This window comes from Triticum aestivum, chromosome 1A (genome assembly GCF_018294505.1).
Source record: "Triticum aestivum cultivar Chinese Spring chromosome 1A, IWGSC CS RefSeq v2.1, whole genome shotgun sequence".
In the NCBI taxonomy this organism is placed as follows: Eukaryota; Viridiplantae; Streptophyta; class Magnoliopsida; order Poales; family Poaceae; genus Triticum; species Triticum aestivum.
Window position 1 is genome coordinate 284,883,872 of NC_057794.1, and position 10,228 is coordinate 284,894,099.

The window sequence follows — 10,228 nt, forward strand, 5'->3', positions numbered from 1 at the left end:
CGGTCCCACCGAGTTTGCCTGACGAACTCTCTATTTGCCTATTACTGAAATCAGTCTCACCGAGTTCATGTGATCGTTCTCACCGAGATTACGTTATGCCCTAACCCTAATGAAATCGGTCCCACCGAGTTGATCATACTGGTCCCACTGAAAAGCCTAACGTTCACATTTTGAACTGAATCGGTCTGACTGAGTTTGTGTATTCGGTCTCACGGAATTTGGTAAATTGTGTGTAACGGTTAGATTTTGTGTGGAGGATATATATACCCCCACCCATGTAACGCCCACGATGCGGCTATATCTCCCACGTGTCGAATCACGACTTAGAGGCATAACCGCATTGTAAGCAATGTCACCAGTGAGGTAATCCTCACATAACCCATGTAAAACATAAGGGAAAGAGATACATAGTTGGCTTACAATCGCCACTTCACATAATACATGAATAAAGCATTACATCATTCAGCTACAATCAAGGTCCGACTATGAAACCAAAATAAAAGAAGACTACCCCAAATGCTACACAGATCCCCGATCGTCCCAACTGGGCTCCACTACTGATCAACTAGAAATGGAACAACAGAACAAACACGATCTTCATCAAGCTCCTCCTTCAGCTTGGTTGCGTCACCGGTACGGTATCGTCGGCACCTGCAAACTGGTTTTGGAAGTATCTGTGAGTCACGGGGACTCAGCAATCTCACACCCTCGCGATCAAGACTATTTAAGCTTATAGGTAGGGTAAAAGGTATGAGGTGGAGCTGCAGCAAGCGACTAGCATATTTGGTGGCTAACATACGCAAAAGAGAGCGAGAAGAGAAGGCAAGGCACGTACGAGAACTAGAAGTGATCAAGAAGTGATCCTAGAACAACCTACGTTCAAGCATAACTCCAACACCGTGTTCACTTCCCGGACTCCGCCGAGAAGAGACCATCACGGCCACACACGCGGTTGATGCATTTTAATTAAGTTAAGGTTTCAGGTTTTCTACAACTGGACATTAACAAATTCCCATCTGCCCATAACCGCGAGCACGGCTTTCGAAAGTTCAAAACCCTGCAGGGGTGTCCCAACTTAGCCCATCACAAGCTCTCACGGTCAACGAAGGATATTCCTTCTCCCAAGACAACCCGATCAGACTCGGAATCCCGGTTACAAGACATTTCGACAATGGTAAAACAAGACCAGCAAAGCCACCCAGATTTGCCGATAAATCCCGATAGGAGCTGCACATATCTTGTTCTCAGGGCACACCGGATGAGCAAGACGTCGGGTAGGCCAGCCCAGAGTTGCCCCTGGTAGCTCCGGACATCGCTCAGTTTGGACGAACGCTTAGAGAAGCACTGGCCTAGGGGGTTAAAATAAAGATGACCCTTGGGCTGGCCGACCCAAGGGAAAGAAAAAGGCTAGGTGGCAAATGGTAAAACCAATGTTGGGCCTTGCTGGAGGAGTTTTATTCAAGGCGAACTGTCAAGGGGTTCCCATTATAACCCAACCGTGTATGGAACGCAAAATCCAGGAACATAACACCGATATGACGGAAACTAGGGCGGCAAGAGTGGAACAAAACACCAGTCATAAGGCCGAGCCTTCCACCCTTTACCAAGTATATAGATGCATTAATATAAATAAGAGATATTGTGATATCCCAACAAAATATCCATGTTCCAACAAGGAACAAACTCCAATCTTAACCTGCAACTAACAATGCTATAAGAGGGGTAGAGCAAAGCGGTAACATAGCCAAACAACGGTTTGCTAAGACAAGGTGGGTTAGAGGCTTGTCTTAAGAATATGGGAGGCATGATGAGCAAGTCGTAGGTATCGCAGCATAGGCATAGCAAAAGAGTGAGCATCTAGCAAGAAAAGATAGAAGTGATTTCGAGGGTATGGACATCTTGCCTGAAATCCCGCAAGGAAGAAGAACGAGTCCATGAAGAAGACAAACGGACGTAGACGAATGGATCCTCACAAACGCGATGTTATCGGAACTAACCCGAAGAAGCAACACCGGAAAGGAGCAAACAACATAGTAAACAAACATCACATAAGCATGGCATGATGCACAACCAAGTATGATGCATGTCCGGTTTAATGAGGCATGGCATGGCAAAGTGCACAAGCAATCCTACAAATTAAGTGGAGCTCAATATGCAACTCCGTTGCATATTGACGAAACACCACGTGACTTGTTTAGTTCTCTCTCGTTATATACCCAACAAGATTAAATGTTGATTAACATGGCAAGAGGTGAGGCATAACAAATCTACACCATCTAAACAATTTAAATGGGGCCGGATATAACAAACAACAAATCCGGTAAATCCCCATATGCATTAGTAATTTGGTGCAACAACAATCTAAACATTTTAATTGTTGTTATCATGATGCGGATGACATGAACAAGTTTATGCAATGTTTATTAAAAGTTGACAAGAGCATTATGAAACATTTGTCATCATGGTGGAAATGAAAGGTGTGCCACGGCAATGATAACGAAACGGTGCCACCGCAACGTTCCGGTTCCGACAACTCATTGAGACGTCGGTGCAAAAGAAAGTGACGGGAGCGTGTCATGCGATGAACGGTGGGGTGCTCCTGGTAACCGGGTTCCCACGGGTTAGGGGCATGGAAACGAGTGACAAAACGGACACGGTGCAGACAAAGGGTGCGTCTCATACAACACAAGCATTCGTTCTCGGACGCCGATCTTAGTGGTTATACCTTTGTAGCATGCAAAGGGGACGGTTCTCGTTCGTAGAGGGAAGTAGGCGTTCTCGCGATGGCGGTAGTGGAAGTAGTCGATCTCGCATGCTCTAGGGTCGACGGTAGAGGTTCACGTTTTGTAGTCGTTCAGGGTCGCCGATAGTTGTACCCATTCGTTGTTGGACTTGACGGATCCGATGCCTCCGGACGTAGTGGTACATGTTCGTTTTTCGGAGAGGTACTTAGCGTTCTTCGGTCATAGGTACTTGACGTTTTGCTACCCGGGTCTTCGGCGACGGTCTTTGTACACATGACGTTGGGGTACTTGTCGGTCCGGGTCTTAACGTCTCCAAAACGGCCGTCGGTGGTGGATCTTGGCGCTAGAGGTTCCAAATCCGGTTTCACAAGCATCCACGCAAGACATCACAGGTGCAAAAAGGCAACAACTTGGCATGGTTCTGGTCGTCGCGTGAGGGTGCTCCCGGCGCTCGCGCACGGCGTGTGGAGGTGCAGGAAGGATGCGACGGAGGCGAGCGGTTGGGTCGTAGTGGAGGCAGGAGCTCGGGGCTGGTCGATGCGGGCGAGCGGAGGCACGTCCTCCTCCCCGCTCGAACGAAGCAGAGGCGGGGCAGGGGGTTGGACATGTAGAGGCGCTGGAGGTGAAGTGCCCCTGGACTTGGCGCGGAGGAGGCTGGAGAAGAACGGTGGGAGCTGCAGGGCGCTGGTGGCAGTAGACTTGGAGGCGAGGCGCCGACGTGGTCCTGGTGGAGCTCGGCGGCGGCGTCACAGGCCGGCGCGGCAGAGGTACGGGAGGACCTCGGGAGGTTGAAGACGTCGGCAAACACGGGGCGATGCAGGGAGCCGCAGGCGGCGCCATGGGTCCTGGATGGCGGCGACGCATCTGCTGGCAAGTGGCTGCGGGGTGGAACGGGCAAGGGCACAGATAGGTCCCGGTGCTGAAGCTTGCCGGCGGAGGGAGGTGGGTGGTGCCCCAACTTTGGTCGCCGCTGAGTGGTGAGGTCGAGGGATGGGGATCGGGCGCTGTGAGCTGCGACCCCGTGCACGAGAGAAGAGAGGGAAGGAGATGGGGATCGGGCAGGAGCGTGATGGGGATCGAGGGGAGATAGTGGCACGGGCGAGAGGAGGGGTCGAACGTGGGTTCTCCTGGCGGCGGAGGGAGAGGGGATCGGGAGAGGTGGCTCGGGCGCCTAGGGTTAGCGTAGGTTGGGCTGCGGGAGGCCTTGGGCCAAATGGGCCGTAGGAGGCCCAAATGGCAAGGCTGGGCTTTCTCTCTCTCCCTCTTCTTAAATACTTCTTTATTTCTTGATTTAACAAATAAACCGAGAAATAAGAAATGTAGATAGAGATAGGAGAAGAATTTGTGCAGGGCGCCAATTTTCTTAGACTCGTAAAAAGGAGCTTGATCCAAGAAAAATACATTTGGCACCGTTTGGAAGGATTTCATTCGAACACATTTGAATGTGATTCAAATGAGTTTGAATTAGGAAAACATTTTTTTGGAGAGTCCAAAAATGTTCGGAATTTTTGAGGAGAACGGGAAAGCGGTGAAAGAAATTATGGACAAAGTTTGGGGACCAAACTTGAAGTATAAAATACATGGAATTATTTTGCAAGTGTGTGAGAATAATTATTATAGCTCCCTAATATATTGGGAGGATATGTTATATAGAGAAATCACCATGTGAGTTCCCTCAATTTAAATAGATCAAAGATCTATGCATTTTATTTAGTTGAGTTTTTTTAAATAAATGGCATGATGACATGATGCAAAGGTCAGGATGCAAAGATGAATGCAACAAACCAAACAAAACACACGACGAAAACTCGGAAACCCTGGAAGGCATGTGAAGCTCCGGTCTTGGGGCGTCACAACACTCCACCACTACGAGAGGATCTCGTCCCGAGATCTAGGATGGCACCGGAGAGAAACGGAAAAGGAAGAGAAAAGGTAAAACTAAGTTGCTTCTTGACAAATGAGTGAAACCAAAGAACCTTGAAAAGGTTGAACAAATTGAAAAGAAAGAAAGCAACGGAGATGAACAAAGTTGAAAGCACTCCGTTAGGAAAAGAGGAACAAGGAAGAACAAATTCGGACAGCACTCCGTTTGAAAAGAGATATGAAACTTGATTAGATGAAAAGATTTTTGTAGAGATGACACAAAACTCTGGTTAAATGGATAAGCACAGGAAAGAACATGATCTTTGATGAAACGAGATGATGGTTGAAGAAAGAAACATCACAAAGCCTCCGAAAGAAATGAAAGAATGGAATGGAATGGACGGAGGGGAACAAGATCTTGAGAGAGCATGCTTACAACAAATGCTGGAATGGATTTGTTGGATTAACAACAACAAAAGAACAAGGTTGTAGTGGGCTTATGGAGAACATCTCAAAATTTGTGAGGTGAAAATTCTGCCACTAACAAAAATAATAGATTGGATTGATATGAACTAGGAGGTGAGAAACTTATTCACTGGAAGGACCCAAGCTAACTCCAATGACGAGATTGATGGATTTAAAATACCTCATTCTTAACAACATGTGAATCATGAAACATGAACTCAAATTATCAAGAATGACATAACACCAACTCCGATGATACGGTAGAAAGAATTGCACTCCGGATTGCAAGATGAAGAGTGCGTGAGCTCCTCTGAAAAGAATCTTGATGAACACTTCGAGAAGGAATTAAATCCTTTATGAACCATCATGTAAAACATCCATGAAGAACTCTGGTAACAAAAAGGATGATGAAGACAGAAGGAAAAATAAGTTGATAACACAAGGTGAAGCCTTGAAATGATTTAGATGGATCTCCGTGATGAAATAATTGAGAGAGCTTGGAACTCCGGAAAAAAAGAAGAAGAACTGAAATCAAGAATTTTTGATGAACCTCCGGAATAAGGAATTGAATATACTCGATGAAACAAGAATAAGAATTACATTATGCTCATCCTTCACCAATTAAATTGATGACGAACAATGGATTTGGCATACTACTTATTCTCGTAGAGAGGATTAAGAGAGATATAGCACAAACTTGAGAAAGTCTTCAATGATACACCGATAGGATTTGAAAGAACGAAAGAATTGATATGATAACGAAGGAAGAGAAATCTTGAATGAACCATCGAAAGAATTAAAAATGAATGAAGCAAAGGGATGAATCACCGGGTAAGAATTGTGAAATGAACGAAGATACTTGAGACAATCTAGATACATGAGAACAAAGGGATCACGAACTGATTAGAGATCACTTGAACGATGCACCGGTAAGATTGGAGAATGATAACTGAAAGCTGAGAAATGAATAATTCTGAGAAGATGGGCTCCGGATAATCAAACTGAAAAGACTCCTGAATTGCTTCGGATGGGTGAAAAGAATTCCCACAATCGAAAATAATTATGAGAGGATGGCAACAAGCTAGAATCACGAATCTTTGGGAGAACGGATAGGATATGGAGGAAAAACTCTTCGGTCTTCAAAATCCAAGAATGACGATGAGAAACGCCTCCAAGAATTGTTGATATACTCCGGGATGAAAAATTAGAAAGGTTGAATGTAGCGACCTGACCCGAATGGATCAAGTTTCTATGCTTAAGTGTCATCCCTGGATCAGTATGCTGACACACACAGTACTCGAAGGATTTATAACAGAGGTAAATCACATGTATAAAGTAACGTAAATACTATTACCTCAATCCATATAGCGGAAGCAACAAGGTTGTGGATTCCCATCAACACCAACGGCAAAGTTGAGTGTAGAAATCGTAACCCTAACGTATCACTTACTCGTCGTAAGAAACCTGCAACATGAGACGTTGCAGCCCGAAACGGGTCACTACATTGAATGTACTGGCAAATTCACACCATAGAGAATGATGAATAAAGGCTATCACTACTGCATATTTGGCTGGTGGAAAAGCTCTATGGTTATAAGGTTTTTGCGTAAAGCCAATTTTTCCCTACTGCAAAGGAATAAATTTATTTAACTATCATGGTGGTTGTTGAACATTGAGAATGGTTGACAGCATTCTCAATCCCAATTAAGTAACATCATTAAACCCAACAAACTTAATTTAAAGTAACGTGATGAGATCAACAGGATAATCCAAGAACTAGATACTCAAGATGTCCATAACCGGGGACATGGCTAATCATGATTAGTTTATACACTCTGCAGAGGTTTGCGCACTTTTCCGCACAAGACTCGATCGCCTCTGTTGGATTTCTCGCACTACATGGTGTTTGAGAAACGGATGACCGAGACACAGTCTTTCAGAAGTGCTAGCACCTTACGATGGATAGACCAGTACACCTACTTTCCCCTACATCTGCTAGTCTACCCTGTAAGAGTTCGCACGACTTAATCAACTATGCCAGAGCCCATAATGGCTTGTGGCTGCACATGGAAGTTTCTAGTTTGAAAAATCTCATGATCCCTTTGAGCCTGGGTGGCGGTCCAAAAGAAAACAGGCAAGTCCTGGATTACCCAGGTGCCTAGACAGGCAATCCTAGAATAACCAGGTGCCTCAATCCACCCAGATGTGTGTTTAAGTTGCCACCTTAAGTAAACCATTAATTAACAATCTCACATCTGTCATGGATACTCTCAAAACCCAATCCACGTCTACTAGCATAGCATGGCATAATAAGCAAACGTAGAAGTAACTCCCAAAGTTTTGATAATAAACAGGTAATAGGTACTACCTCATCTACTTCCCATCCCACAGTTTAATTAGATCCTAATCATGCAATGTGTGAAGATTGATCTAATGCAAAAAAACTGGGTATGGTAGGGGATATGATCAAAGTGTGAACTTGCCTGCAATGTTGATGAAGATGATTCGCACTCAAAACTCTTGATAGATCTACTCGTCACACTCCGGTCAATCTATCATAAGCAAGCAATAGTAACCACACATAAGCAATCACTCAAAAGATCAAAAAGAACGAAGACGACGATTCGGAAACATCAAAACCAAGCAAATAACTCTTGCAACATAAAAAAATTTCTAACAGTACCAAAATTATGTGCATTTGGCCTTATTAGAATGTTTAGGTCAAGAGCTTCGATTTGCAAAAAGAATCAACTCAAACGGAGCTATGAAACTCAAATTATGATCAAACGAAGTTTGAATTCAGATCTGATCTAATTCAAATTTTAAACTTTTCAAAAAACATGTTTGAGTTGGATTACTGGATAGAGGAGATCATAAAGAAGACGTGGGCGTTGGTTTCGCTGGATTTGGACTAACGAGCAAAAAGTTACGGCGTTTCGAAGATCAGGGGCTATTCTGCAAATAAGTTATTCACAAACGGGTCCCTGGCCGAAATAACAGAAAAAGAAAAAAAACTAAAAGGCGAACGTTCGTTTTCTATACCTAACCAGCGAACGTTCTCTAAATAGATCCCTTTGAAAGAAAATCGGTTTTATTAAAAAAACAATCTAGGTTTTTTTAAGAACCGGACTAAACCGAGAATAAACCGGGGTGGTTACAGGTTCGGGGCGGTTTTCCATCGAAAACCGCCGGCGGCAGTTAGCGACGGACTCCGGCGATGGTGTCGCGGCTCCGGCGACTGTGAGGAGCGGCGAGAGCGGCAGGTGGCGGCGCGGCTAAGGCGGCACGTGGCAGCGCGCGGCGGCGAGGCAAGCGAGCAGCGGCGGCGGCGGGGAAGTGCGGCGCGGTAGCAGTAGTGGGTGGCGGCGTGATGGATCTAGCGGCGGCGGCGGCGCAACGCGGTGAAAACGGGACCCAGGGGTCCCAGGGTGGCCTTTTAAAGAGGGCAGGGGAGGGCGGTGGCGTGGGAGAGGGGCGAGGTCGACGCGGAGTCCGGCCGGACTCCGGCTGGCGGCGGCGATGCTCGGGACTCTGTCCCGAGCTTGGGGGCGGTGCGGCGCGGCTGGGCTGCGGCCTGGCCCGGTTGGCTGGGCCGGCCCAGTCGGGGAAGGAGAGCTCTTTTTTTTAATAATTTTTTTTCAGAGAACTTAAAATAATAAAAACAAAATAACTAAAAATATTATATAGGCATATAATAAATCAAAATTTTTAGAAAAAGATTTTCTACGACATGAACATTTTTATAACTTCAAATAAAATCCACACAAATTCAAATAAATCGAAGAGTGCTACTGGTCTAATAAAAACTCAATAAAAATCATTTAAAAAAATACCAAAATGGTTTCAAATTAATTCTTCTCCAATTTTTTTTATTGTAGGGAATCATGTTACCCTAATTTCCATATATTTTATTTTTGGAGAAAAAATAATTTGAATAAAACTCAAATATCTCCAAATTGAAAATAAATTCAAATGAACTTTGAATTTAATTCTTTGAACTCCCAACTCATATTTCATATAATTTGAAGAAGTCATTTTATCTTCGCTCATGAAAATCATTGAGTTGCATAAAGTTTCAGAATTGAAAATATTTTCAAATGAAATTCAAATATTTTCAACCACCCTTGTCATTTAAATAAATGGAAGAAGCCATGTCATCTTCTCTCCAGGGTTTCGTGATGAAAAAAGTATTTGAATTCACGGAGAGCAAAATGCAAAAATGAAAGTTTGGGAAAGTCCTTTTATTCCCTCTCATTTAACTTTCAAAAAGTTTCGAATTCACTCACTTTCAGACAATCAATCAAACAATCAGTCAAATCTATCTATTTATTATAACATTCCAAAATTTAGAATTTTGGGATGTTACATTGAACCAACAATGAACAGAGTTAGAAAGATCTTGGAGAAAGGCATTTGACTGATGATAACTCATTCTTACGTCAAACTTTGAGAAAATTTGAGGATAGCTCCGGGAAAAGAAAAGAGTCGGGTAAGATCCTAGAAAAAGACATGTGGGTTAGGGCCCACTCAAAAGAAACACCATAGAACGATTTAAAAGAGAGAATGCACCGGTTGAATTTAACAGCTTGAATGAGATAACCACCTCGAAATAAGTTGAACGGATCTTGAATGACAAAACGAGCCTTTTGAGATTTCTTCAGCACTCCAGAACAATTGAATAGCAAGCGAGGAATGATTATGAGGTGCACTGGCATAATAAAAGCATTGGGGAAAAAGAAAAGACTATGCTCAATACCAAAGCTTGAATGGAATCCACCGGAGAAGGAAAAGAATGAAGAATGATGAACTTGAGGTTTCGTTAGGATCTTCCTGAGAATCACCGGGTAAGGACATTGACGGAAAAGAATGGAGAGACTTCATAACCACAAGATAGATACTTGATAAATAAATCTTAGTCCTTGAAGAAAAAGGGGCGGGTGGGTGGGAGAACAAAGACAATTTGGAGACGGATGAAACAAACACCGTTGACGAAGACTGAGATTGGCTCTTGCAAGTGTTGAAATGAACGGATCCACTTGAAGAGAAAACACGCCGGTTGAAAAGGATTGACATGACAGACTCGATGATCGAGAAGGATAAGTATTCACATCGGAGTATGAGAACACCGTTTAGGAAAGGTATGGAATCAACACTTG